This window comes from Triplophysa dalaica, chromosome 21 (genome assembly GCF_015846415.1).
Source record: "Triplophysa dalaica isolate WHDGS20190420 chromosome 21, ASM1584641v1, whole genome shotgun sequence".
In the NCBI taxonomy this organism is placed as follows: domain Eukaryota; kingdom Metazoa; phylum Chordata; class Actinopteri; order Cypriniformes; family Nemacheilidae; genus Triplophysa; species Triplophysa dalaica.
In genome coordinates this window covers 11,934,385-11,947,448 of record NC_079562.1, presented here as the reverse complement: position 1 = coordinate 11,947,448, position 13,064 = coordinate 11,934,385, and the positions used below count along the sequence as shown (strand labels likewise).

The 13,064-nt window shown below is 39.0% G+C and overlaps 1 protein-coding gene across 3 annotated transcripts in view; it reads left to right on the top strand.

The window, feature by feature from the left end:
- The window catches only part of nlgn1 (neuroligin 1), a 198,222-nt gene that overhangs the window by 154,760 nt on the left and 30,398 nt on the right, over window positions 1-13,064 (top strand). The window lies entirely within an intron of this gene.

Sequence of the window (13,064 nt, the reverse complement as noted above, 5' to 3'; positions counted from 1 at the left end):
ACGCAAAACATCTGAATTCCAGTGACAGGTCATTCCAGAGACGAGGTGCCGCAAGTTCCGTAACCGCAAAGGCACTGTCCTTTGGTTTTAAACAGAATTTCGGGACATTTAATAAAAGTTTGTGCGATCACGGTAGAGTCCCTGTCGTGGAATAAGGCTGGATCATGTCTGAGATATATTCAGGTGCTAGAACATGTAAAGCATGTTCAGAAACATGTTTAGAAACATACAACAAGATCTTAAAATGAACTCTCAAATTAACAGGCAGAGCTTTAAACCTAAAGTTGTGACGGTAATGTCTCAAATCTTGCACAGGGTTCACCTTCAAATGTAGCTCAGGAGCAACAAACAGCAATAATAAATGCAAACTCCAGACTGAGGAAGAAAGGAAAGATTTCATACTGGATATTACGGGAGAAATCTTTTAGTGCTTGCTGCTGGCTTCCATTCAAACCATAACCACAGTCAAGGTCACAGATATAATCCTGTTTACGACAAGCGGAAGGTTTTTATCGTATGAATGCAACGCTCAGTTCATGATCGCACAGTCGTAGATAAAAAGCTCAGCGAAAAGTGGACAAAGAACAGTTTTATCCAGTAGTATCCAGTCATTTTTGTTATCACTCTCTTTTTGCCCCAAAAATGTTTAGCATACAGAGAGCTGGAGTTGGATTGACGACACTTGAACGCAAGTGAGTTGAACGTAGAGCTTGTAGCTACATTTAACCTTGGCATCTCCAAATATCATGCAGCTTTATAAATAAAATAGCAAGGCCATAGCCGATTATATATTATTTTATTCAGAGATATGTCGCCTTATCATGAAGTAAGTAATCGAGTCAATTTAAGCAACAAGTGGTCTTATTCAGTGTATTAGAGTGAGTGGCTGCCAGCGTCTGTCCATATATGAGCCAATGGACAGGTAATGTAGACAGATACGTAATGAGATTTCGCTCATGTTGTGTCATGCTTAAACCCTTCATTCACAAAGGAACAAAACCAAAGAGGTTATTAGCTACTCTTTAAGGCAAGAGTTGCTTCATATATCATGGGTGTATTCATTAGCTTTATTAGTTTATTGCGGATGTGTCAGCAGTGTATCTCCGTCACCTTTGCTTTGAGCTTCATCAGTTGACAAGAGATGCTGTGATCGATTTATTTTCATGAAATGCTAATTCTACATCTTTGATATAAAGTCCTTTCATGGACAAAAGATGCTACTGCCCTTATCCAACTGGTCAACTCCTGCTAAAAAGAGAGAAAAAAACACTGAGCTCTTTTCCCTAATGCAAATTAAACCTTTAGCCTCTAAATCCTGTCTGACGAAGATTACCCTTTCATCTGTGTGGTTTTGTTTTTCTTCCAAAGACTGACCCAGTATGGACTGTCCTTTAGTGTATTTCTGATTTTGGTTCATGTTGCTTACTGTGTAAGCAACATGTAATATTATATACAGTCCCAGAAAAACATTAAGAGACCAATCGAAATGTTCCAGTCCAGTGTCTGTTGAATTTCAACAAAATGAAACATAAAGTCATAAAGAACAACCGCATGACAAGACACGTGAAAACTGTGATAAAAGTATAATTTTAATTAAAGGTTATCACATTAAAATATTGTAAATACATAAATACATATTGTCATGTCTAAAAGTAAAATAACTTTTTTTCTTTGCAGTATTTAAAAACAGAGCATATTTTCTGGTGTTTTGACTTTTTTCTCCATTCTTCGTTTTCTGAAGATCGAGACAATATTTTTATTTGAAATTTGGAAGGATTTTTGTTAGTAGTTCTCAGAATTAATCAAAAAACCAATTTACCTGATACATACCTAAACATTTTCAAATGGTCTCTTATATTAATCTGTGGCTATATGCTGTACACCATGTACAGTCATATATATACAGTATATATGATGTAGTATATATATATATATATTAAAAATAGAATTTATTTGAATTGTAATTTTCGCCCTACAGCTTAAAAAAAACGAGTCTCCATAATTATGCGCAAAAGCTAGCCAACTCCAAAGCATGTGTAACGCGTGGCTGACTCGGTAAGTCAGGGTCTGCCAGTACGGATCAGTTTAGCATGCCTGGGTTCAGAAGCTCGAGCCGCAGCAGGCAGCGTAATGATAAAATTGCTGCTTGATTATTCTGGTCTGGTTTCAGCCCGGGTGCCATGTTGTAGGTTCTGGTGGTCCAGAAGCCCCTCCTGGGTCTGGCCGAGAGCTGTTTGAGCTCCAAGAGCACCATTCAGCTCAAAGAAGCATTATGAGCCTAACCCTCTGTTTCTTACCCATGTTAGAGGTTCAAGGAAATGGACGGCACTTATTGTTGGTATGAAATCGGAGTCTTGATAAATTCGTTCCCTCCTCTGAGCAATGCTGCTTGGATTAATTGACCAAGGCCCAGACTACTGTTTAACCTGCTGGGGCTCTCCGGCTTTACTGGAATTGATTCAAAGTGGGCATACTGTGAAGTAGCAATGCATCGTGGGAAACACAATTTTAGTTGTGTGAAATGTATGTTTTTCTTTGACATTATGTGAGTATAATAGATTGAATATTATACTTTAGCAATGGGTTACTGGATTTTTTGTTAACAGCTTGTGCATATTCTATATAAAACTGCAGACACAACCTATTCATATTTTCTTTTGTTAAACAGATTGTGTTGTGTTCTGGAATAGATTGGATTGGGTAATTTTGTAACAGAATGGCGTCAGATCTGAAAATGAGTTCGTTAAAACAAAACCTAAATATCTATTTGGTTTAAGGCCTATTATACCTTGAGGAAGCTAACCATTAGCATTTCTATTCATCTCAATGATGGCTGCTTCGCTGCTGCAGAACGTGACACTTTTATGAAAGATTATAAAGACAAGATTTTTTTTCCCCATTGGAACAATGTGCACCGATTAATCATGCTAAATAAGAGCAGGAATGTGTATTAAGAAAGTCAATAGGGTCGATTTTGACTTTAAAAGAGTCGGAAACCCCCAGAAGCTCGTGGCCACCTAAATGATCAGATATTATGATAATCAAGGCAAGTGTTTACGCAGGGCAGAGGTCTGTGACATCCGCACAACCGTTTAAGCACTCGAAAATGTCACATCTGCTGAGTCCACCCGGCCCACAAGCCCCTCCTCCGGCCCGATTTGCTGGGCTCAGCCTGCTGTTGAAGAGGGCAATGTGATAGTGCTGTCAGAATTACTAGCGAGCTGGAGTTTGTGTCGGTGCGGCGGTCTTGGCTGTGTGGGGGAGTCCGCGTGTGGATTACTGGGCAAATAAGATTAAGACTCTTCCACACGGAGCTGGTCAAACGCTCTCTGTCTGTTCTGATCATCTGCTCCACAGCCTCTGTCTCCTCCAGCTGTAGAGACAAAAAAGCCCTTCACCTGCTCTGGTAGAGACCCCATTCGGTCGAGCCAAATATATACAACCCTCTGACACCTGTGGCCTCTGATGCTTGTGTGGAATGAATATTTGTAGGTTTCAATTGGGTTTAGACTTGCGATTATACTGCACACAGAGGCTCCTATATTTTAGTGAGCCAGCTACCTACAGTGTTTAAGTGCATCACAGGCATGCTCTCAACACAAGGGCAGTTTCAAAATATACCTGAAGGCTTTTTGGATTTCTTGCAGCGCAGAAAATCAAGGATATGATTACACAACATGTTCTACCAAAAGCAGAAAACGTATTATGCATTTTGGCTGTTCATTTACATGACAAGTTTGAGGGGACTGAACTTTTTTGAAAATAAGTCATTATTGTTTCTGTGTAAACCACCAAACCGAATATAAACACACAAAGCCACGATTCACATTTCGCTTCTTTTCCGCGAGCATATTCATTATTTGAAATGTAGATGCGTGGAAATAGGGGCGACACGCATGCGGTGCGACACGCTCTTTTGTTCAGGAGCGTCGGTGCCGCATCAAGATGAGAAAATCTAAACTTTTCAGAAGCTGCAAGTGCACCGCAGGTCATGTGACAAGAACCAACCAGCAAATATAGACAAGCTCAATGAAAATTGAGACACAGATGATCACATCATAACTAATCTAGTAGCAGAGTTATTGCAAGGGTATTTTCAGTGCATATAATCCATACATCCTTTGTTTATACCTCCTTGTCTCAACGGCTATCGTGGCCCATGGTTGCATTTGTGACGACAGATGCCAGGAGAGGGCAAAGTCCAGGCGCTTTGGAAAAAAAGGAGAACGCAAAGCAGCATGTGTTTTCCCTGCGGTTTAAGATGCGAAATGTGAATGGGGCTTAAAGTACATGCCCACAAAGAGGCTGCTTATTCAACGCTATAAATCTTTTTATTTGTTTTAGCCATTCATTTAGAGGGCCTAAGTGTTTATGTTTATGTGTATGTGCGTAGACATATAGTTTTTTTTTTTTACAAAGTGACATCCTTTGACGGTACATTGTTGTTCTGTTTACGTTGTTGTGTGCACATTCTACTTTTTAAAACAGGAAAGAACTGGGTTGAGAGGGGGCAAAGGACTGAAATTCGAACTTAAGTCATCCGAGGTACAGTTGCTCCATATGTCTGCCCGGCTAAAGGCTTCATTGATTGCAAAGATGTTTTAAAATATATTTTACAAATAGGTCAATCATATTCAAATTTAATCTAGCATTTGTATGTTTTTTATACTTATTGCAGTATGTGTCATCATCTTATCAACATCAGCATTCCTTTTACTCAATATAAACATCTCGAAAAGCAGATTCACAAAATTCTGAATCATAAATAACATGAAAACATCTGTCACTTTGCGATTTGGAGATAGGCCTATATAGCATATGAGCAAAGACTCTATCTGCATTTATCCGCTAAAGTGAATCATATGCTTCAAGTTCACACCCATACACTGCAGCAATATTCACGGTTAACAAGTAAACAGCGTATGTAGTGAAGCAGATCTGATGCTTCTCTCTGTCTCAGGCATCACTGAGGGACCACAGGCAGGTATTTGCTGAGCTCCCCGCTGCCAGGAAACAACCTTGTGGGACTTTGGCAGCCTGCTGTGGTCCTGAGGGCTGCGAGATGTCAGGACATGGTACATCATTGAATGAGACAACCAGAGCTCCCCCTGCCTTCCCTTACAGTGATTTTGGTTGTCGGAAAAATCTTCTGAAAAAACCTGTTCGGAATAAACCAGCTGTCTACCACACACATCTGGCTGTTCAGGACATTCAGTGGCATTGGACGTCTGCATGTGTTTATACATAACAAAGAGTCGCGTACAATAGCGGAAATCATTTCTATAAACTGGAGAGAACAGGTTGGGGCGGAGCCTGTGTCACTCAGAGTCGAAACAATGGGATGAATTATTGGCTGTTTTCGTCCACTCACATGTTGGTACATTTATTTAGCTGAGCGGTGTTGTTTCGTTTCTCGTTGCATCTCATAATTTATTGGAGAGGACGGTGCGCCATTTGTCTGAAAGCTTTTTATGACGACCAGACCTTGTTATGCTAGAGCACCATCCATTTTGTGCCATGTGTTATATAGACCCTTAACATGCAAAAGGGGGATCTCTGCATTATTTATGCATTGACATTTCTAAGATGCAGAGCGATGCGTTTTGTATGTATTTTCATTATTTCTCGAGCGGATGGGGGGGATCGGTGGCACAGTTTGTGTCGAGTTACCACGGCGATAAAAAACCCAATATTCTCAACAAATGCGTCACCATATTCATCCCTCTTCCGATGCAGTCACAAAAGCAGGCCTTTTATTGAGATGAAGTCTCCACCTCACTCGAGGTGATCTTACCGAGCAGGACCTGGCTGCTGATAGATGGCTCAATTGCCTCCGCACGCTTGTTGAAGTTCAGTTGTGATTTTGACTTCCCTCTAAGTCTCCCACTTAAGCCAGGAGGTATCATGAAGCCATTTACCAAAGATAAAATGCTCTGTACTTGCAAACTGCTTGTTCAGAGAAAGAGAGCAGGAGGGAGATACTTTGGCCAGTTATTGAGTAATTATTTACAAGATATAGTCAGCTTTTCAGGCGGGGATGTGTCGGCCCGGGAACGTTGAAAATAAACCACACCTGTCTGCTTTTATGCCTTTCTGTAGTATATCGGATGAACTTGTGAATACAGTTTTAGCTTTTGGACATCAATCTGATGGGCAACTTTTGCTGTTGCAGTGTACAGAGAGAAAATTCTCTAGTGGTTTTAAAGCAGTGTATCAAAAAGTAGGTTAGCATTGGATTGTTGGACAAGGTCCCATTGGGAACACCATGTTTTGGGACATTCTGTATACTGTGTAGAGTTAATCTCAAAAATAAAAATTGCTAAAATGCATCTTTGTGCTACTTTACTGTATCTCTTTAAGGAACACTTTTTTTGGAAATAGGCTTATGCTCCAACTATACACCCATTAAGTAGTAATAATCAAGAAAATTGACTTCCGTTACATGGCGCATTGATATCAAACAGCGCATTCCCACATGCAGCAAACTTCCTTGATTATTACGCCGGAATGGGAGTATAGTTCCTAATCATATTGGCCTCGAAAATCGCTACTTTTCATTTTCCACCGGTCTTCGCGCACGATGTAACTACAGAAGAGTCCAGTTTTAAATGGGGAAATATCAAAACTCTTTGGACATTTTTGTACGCGATGCTACTGGTCTTATTGGATTCAATGATCTATGCTAAGCTATGCTAAAAGTCCTATAGCCACACCCGGAGATCGGTTAAACTCAACTTATTAACTCTGGGGGAGTTGGAGAATAAGCCTATTTCCCAAAAAAGTGGAGTGTTTCTTTAAAACTGATACCTTATAGTGTATTTTTTGTTTTCTTGGAGCACCATGTAGATCCATAGAGATATGTACCATCCATGCTACCATGACTTCTTGTAAGGCTGGTTCGGGGCCAAGCATTTGTGCCCTGAGTGTTATATTTGAGTGTGAAACCTTTCCAAATATACGTGTCTTAAAGCCTGTGCCGCTGGTGGGAAGTGGGGTGAAATACCAGGGTGCCCTTGTGTCAGAAAGAAAGAGGGAGAGAGAAACCACTCTGGTACATTTACAACTGTCCTGCAAATCTCATTGCCGGGGCCTGTTGCTGAGGTATGATTTTATTGCGGCCCCCACCGGCGTGGAGATAGAGGTGATAACCTCATCTCTCCTGCCTGAGCACTGAGCTGCAAACGCTCTGATTCCTGCCATAAATTGCATTTGTGCCCTGCGCGTGTGTGTGTTTGTGTTTGCGTGTGTGCGTTTGGTTGGATAGCTACAGGACGCACCGAGTTTCTGCCATTTCTCCCCCGCAGCGACTGAGAGCAAAATAACACTCAACCAACACATGGGCATCTCATCATGTCGCTTTATTCTGAGCGGTAATTATATGTGCTATGCATAAGTGTTTCATCTAGGGATTTCTGAAGCTTGTGTTTATGGTTAGAAGTGGAAGCTTTTTGGTTTAGTTTGGTTATGTTTATGAGGAGGCATGTTGAGTGGGAGGGTCTGAAATGCTTCAGCAAAGAATTGGAAAAAAAGTGTAAACACTCAGTTTGTGTGGTACGGAGGCTGTGTGTGAATTTTAAAGTTTTTTTCTTTTTTTACGAATCAGTTTGGCTTTGGAGTATTTGTACTAGATTTGTCTTGAGGAATTCCTCTTGTACCTTGCCAAGTTAGAATATTTTCTTCTTTATTAGTTATTTAAATGGTTAGTTACACCCATATATTAATAGTCATACTAATTAAAGGGATACCTTGCCCAAAAAGAAAATTCGGTCAGCATTTACTCACCTTCGAGTTGTTCCAAATGTAAATAAATGTCTTTGTTCTGATGAACACAAAGATATTTGGAATAATGCTTATAACCAAACAGATTTTGCGCTCATAACCTGATAGATTTTGCCCCCATTGACTACCACAGTAGGAAAAATCACAATGGTACTCAAAAGTCTCCCAGAACTCTTTGCTGTCAAACATTCTTCAAAATGTCTTCTTTTGTGTTCAACAGGAAAAAATATCAAGTCATTTTTGGGTGAAGTATTTCTTTAAAGGCCCCATTCCCCGCGATACCATTTTTCAACCTTTAGATAGTGCGTAATGTTGCTGTTAGAGCATAAACAATACCTGCAAAATGATAAAGCTAAAAGTTCAGTGCCAAGCGAGATATTGTCGAGAATTCCCTTTTCAAGGAATACAGAGAACGGTTGGAATCGGACAACAGCCCTCTAGGCAGTCGTGGCCTAATGGTATGAGAGTCGGACTCGTGATCAGAAGGTTGCCTGTTGGATTCTCAGGGCCGGCGCCTTGAGCGAAGCATCTTACCCCTCTTGCTCCAAAGGCGCTGCTGTGAATGCTGCCCACTACTCCAGGTGTACATGTGTTCACTACTCTCTGGATGGGTTAAAAGCAGAGGTCACATTTCAGAAATGGGTCACCATAGGTCACTTTCACTTTCTTTGTCACTATTCCGAGTGCTTTTAATAACCTCTGCCCAAAGGAATATGCCAAAAAAGGGGTAAGGTCTTCCGTAGAGAAGAGGAAGAGCCGCTGGAGTCATAAGAATTCAGCTACAAACATTCTAAGATAACCAACGGTCAAAAAACAGCTTCCATGACTTAATCATCGGCTGTGAAAGCTGTTCTATGTTATATGATGAAGTCAAGTTGATGCTATTGTTACTGTTTATTGCTAAAAGCCAAAGCTTATGAATACACGTGCCAGGTGGGTAAGTTACTCTGAAAAAGTAATTAATTACTAGTTACTCATTACATATTCAATAGTGTAATTAGATTACTGTCCAAATTACTCTGTCCAAAAAGTATTTAGTTACTCATTACTAATTACTTTCTATATCCTACATCAAGCTTTATTAGTTAAGTGATTCAAGGATAGACATGAAACGGCTTATTGAATTCATTCAAATAATATTATTAACTGACCAAAGTATTACAAATGTGAGAATTATACGTTAAAGCACAGATTTTAAAGTAAGACTTTGAATTTTGAAGTCAATTACGCTATTGCACACGCATATATTTAACAAAGTATTTAGTTTAATTACATCAAAAGTAACTGTATTTAAATTACAGAAAACATTTGAGTAATCCCTTTCTTTACTTTTTCAAGGGAAAAGTAATTAAATTACAGTAACTAATTACTTAGTAACTAGTTACACCCAACACTGACGTGCACTGAGAGGGGGGCCGACCAATCACAACAGCTTAAGTTGCGGAACTCGCTGATATGGCATGGGTGGGCGATCTTCACACACAAACACACACACACTCTAAGCGGGGAACCAATCATGACAGACCTGGTCAGTTTTACCAATCAGAGCACTTCGGAAGGAGGGACTTTATATAGAGCGGAAGTAATCCAGACGTTTTGTGAGAAGAGGGACAGCGGTGAACAATAGACTTGAAATATGTAAAATATAATGTGTTTATTGAAATTAGAAACATGAGCATCCATTGTTAAACCCCCAAAAAAACATAATCAAAGCCTCTAAAAGAGCAAAAGAAAGGGGTCCTTTAAAACATGGTATTAGTATTTGAATTATTATTTTATTGGAGTTCTTGTGATCGTATGTTAGTTAATCACATTTATTCTGTATCCCTGGAATTGACTTACAGCTGACCAAGGTCAGCTTGTGAGTTTTCGAAGTGGTGTGCAGAAGGGTGTGTACCGAAGCGTGACTCAAATTTGTTAGTTTTGATTGCGGTTTTGGGCAGCAGAAACCATTTGACCTGCCAGTTACTGTTTGTCATCCCTGCTCACTTTTAAACGGCTAATACCTTCCACCTCCCGGTCACCTTCTGCGTCTGTGAGTTTGGTGAACTGTGGACTAATAGACTTGGCCGGGACTGGCAGCTCCACTTCCTGCCCGGTTTGTTGTGTGGCTTGGCTACATTTTTGGACACAGCCTCAGTTTCACCCAGATTGTGTTTTGTGTTAGTACCTGTCTCCTGGGGTCCGTGCTTTCATTGGTGTTGTAAAGGGAAAATGACCAGCTCTCACATCAAGCCTCTGATGTGCACCTAATATGACTTGGCAGGTTTGAGCCCAGTCTCTCCACTCATGAGTGTCTTTCAGGGTCCTCATTACATCGCCTGAACAGAGGTCTTGATTCAGATTGTTTAGTTTTTATCATTGATTAGATAATGGCTTGTTTAAGGGCTAGTGAAATTGGGGTATGATTATAGAGAAGGCTGATTTGGAATAATGTACCCCAAACTTCATTCAAAGCAGGTTTATAATGGGCAGTCTTCATTCAATACACATACTGTATCATAGCAGACTTGACACATAGGTTGTAAGGGTTTCAAATGTTTTAAGTTTTACAGTGTCTTAAAAACACAAAGTACATGTTGTGAGACATTGAGTCTAAAACATAATATCGCTTACAACCTGCAAAACTTTGCCATCTCATAGAACTGCATGTTCCTTTAAGTGCCCATATTTTACAAAACATTTCCTGTGAAATCCCTGTCTAAAAATAATAATATTACACTGCAAAAAAATAATTCTCTTATTCTTCAAATATCTAAAAACTTATTAACAAAGATGCTTTTGCTGAACAAGGAATATTTAAGATATTTAAGAATTATGTAAGTTTATGTTTAAAATTAGCAAAACAATCTCCCAGTTGGGTAAGAAAAATGAACTTGAATTAGATTCGTAAGCAAAAGGCAAAACTAAATTAAAGTTTATTATTTATCCTCATTGGCAGATTTTTTGCTGGTTTAAAACTTAAACTTATTTTTTATGCTTTCTTACATAAAAACAAGACTAAATATCTTCGGAATTTACTCTTGATTTAATATTTTTTTAATATTTGAACTGTACTACTACTAAATAACAAGACAAAAATTCCAAGTATGAAATTCTTTTTGCTGTCTATAACCTTAACATTATTAAGTCACAGTTTTCAATAACTGATTTTTGTTTATTTATAACAGGAACAATAAAAATAATAGAAAACTAATGGATTGCAGCTTTGAAGCAGTGAATTTCTTTTAACGAAGATCAGCAGTAATTTTTAAGTCGTCTACTGTGCAATTAAACTGTATTTCTGACATCACATCTCTTAATTCGTAAAATAAAAAAAAAACTGCTTGATCACCACGCAATACTGAGAGAGGCCCAGAATCCGTTCCTTTTTAGCTTCCTGTAAACACACAAAGAGTATGGCTGCATCAACTTCTTTCCCAGCTAATGTTGCAAAACAGTTTGAGTTTTCTCTGTGAGGGACGACAACAACCCAGGCTGTATGCAAAGTGTTTTATGCGCTGGGGGTTGGATGGACTGGGTCCGTTAAGCAAGCCATTTATCAGCTGATCACTTCTGAACGCCCAGACAAGCACATGCCTCCTCTTCCCAGGATAGAGAGATAATTAATGAGGAAGATGCTCCACGTATCGACGAGGAGGCTTTTGTTTTTCACGGCCTTGATGCTGCTGTTGGAAACCGAATAGAGAACAGTCTTCTTTTTTCCTTTCACCGCTACGTGAGGCCTACCTGCCATCACCCAATCAGTTGCGTTATAAATGAAGTTGCTCTGTCAGTGTGACAGACTGCCGTGTTTTTTCCCCTCTACTGACTGCCAGAAAGAAAAGATTGATAAGCTCCATTTTAGCTTAATGCTGCTTTGTCCTGGTTGTAAAGTGGTATTTGGGAAAGAACACCATCATGTCGGATGGGCCAGAGACGGGTCGAAGGCAACTTCCTGTTCTGCTGTCACACACAAGTGGAAAGGGCTGCTTTTGCTTTGTAATTAGAGCGCATGTCATAACTTTTAGTATGTCACTGCTATCTATTAGTTACACAGATTAATTCATTTGAAAAATGTGCAGGAGTTGAAATTATAGCATTGATGATGCATCGACACTGTCATCTCATCTATCTAGCCAAATTGTTTTTTCAATGTGTTAAATTTAATTTAGCAGGCACAATAACAGTCAAACAGTCATGACACACCTAGAACTGTCACAATATTAGATACAAATTTCCTGCTACAAACATTTAAATTTCCATTAAAACCATTAGAAAATGTATTTTGTAGTGTGTTTTGGGCATTATTACAATAGGATTAATCTTCCAGAGAACACCCCACCAATCACATACCAGATAATCTCATTCCAGTCAACATCATTATAGTTTCCATTAAAACCAATACAATTCCCATTGTAACAATTAAATCCATTCAATTTTCTATTGTGTTTTGTGTAGGGCTCTATTGTCTTTTTTTGCAAGATTCACAATTACAACATTATCACAATATCTATGGAAAACTGAATGTAAAAATACGAGCATTCAAATGCACTTCAATTTTGTTTGATTCGTGTGTGTGTGTAGGGACATGTTTAACAGGTGCAAATCCACCTCCTGCTATTATAAGAGTGTCAAATATTGACTTTATTACAATAATGTATTGAGTAATTTTAAAACAATATCAACGAATATTCCAACACACTAGACATTCATCTTTTGTCAAGATGAATCAGTCACAAGGTACAAATATTGATTTTGCCATAAACAACACTGCAGTCAGGAAAAAAGTATTCCACATGGCATCACATGACATTGGTTGAGAGACATGTAATCTATGCAATGGTTCTTTCCTTTGAAAAAGCTACAGTAAACATGACAGTTTTCATAAAATGTGGAAAATAGTCATTTTGTTTGCCAAACTTGTGACAGATACTAAATCTAAGTATGCCTTTTTCAAATATGTTTATACACAAATATGGCATTTAAAAAGAACGCTTTGTTTTTCACGTCTTGGATATTTTCCTCTGACATCGCAGCAGTTTGCCTGCAGAATGTACTGTAAATCTAAAAATAGACATTGGTTCCTACCAATGATGTTATCTTGTTTTATTAAATGTTTCAGGTAGACGGTCATTTAGTGTTTTGCATTTTGGGGCGGCCCATCTCAACACGCAACATGTCATCATCAGCCTGTGCATTAAGAATCTAAAGTGATTTGTAAACAGTCAACCAAGTTTATGTTTCGTTAAGTCTTATGTTTATAGCATAGCAGGACTTTTGTTTTATGCTTACACAAGATTAGG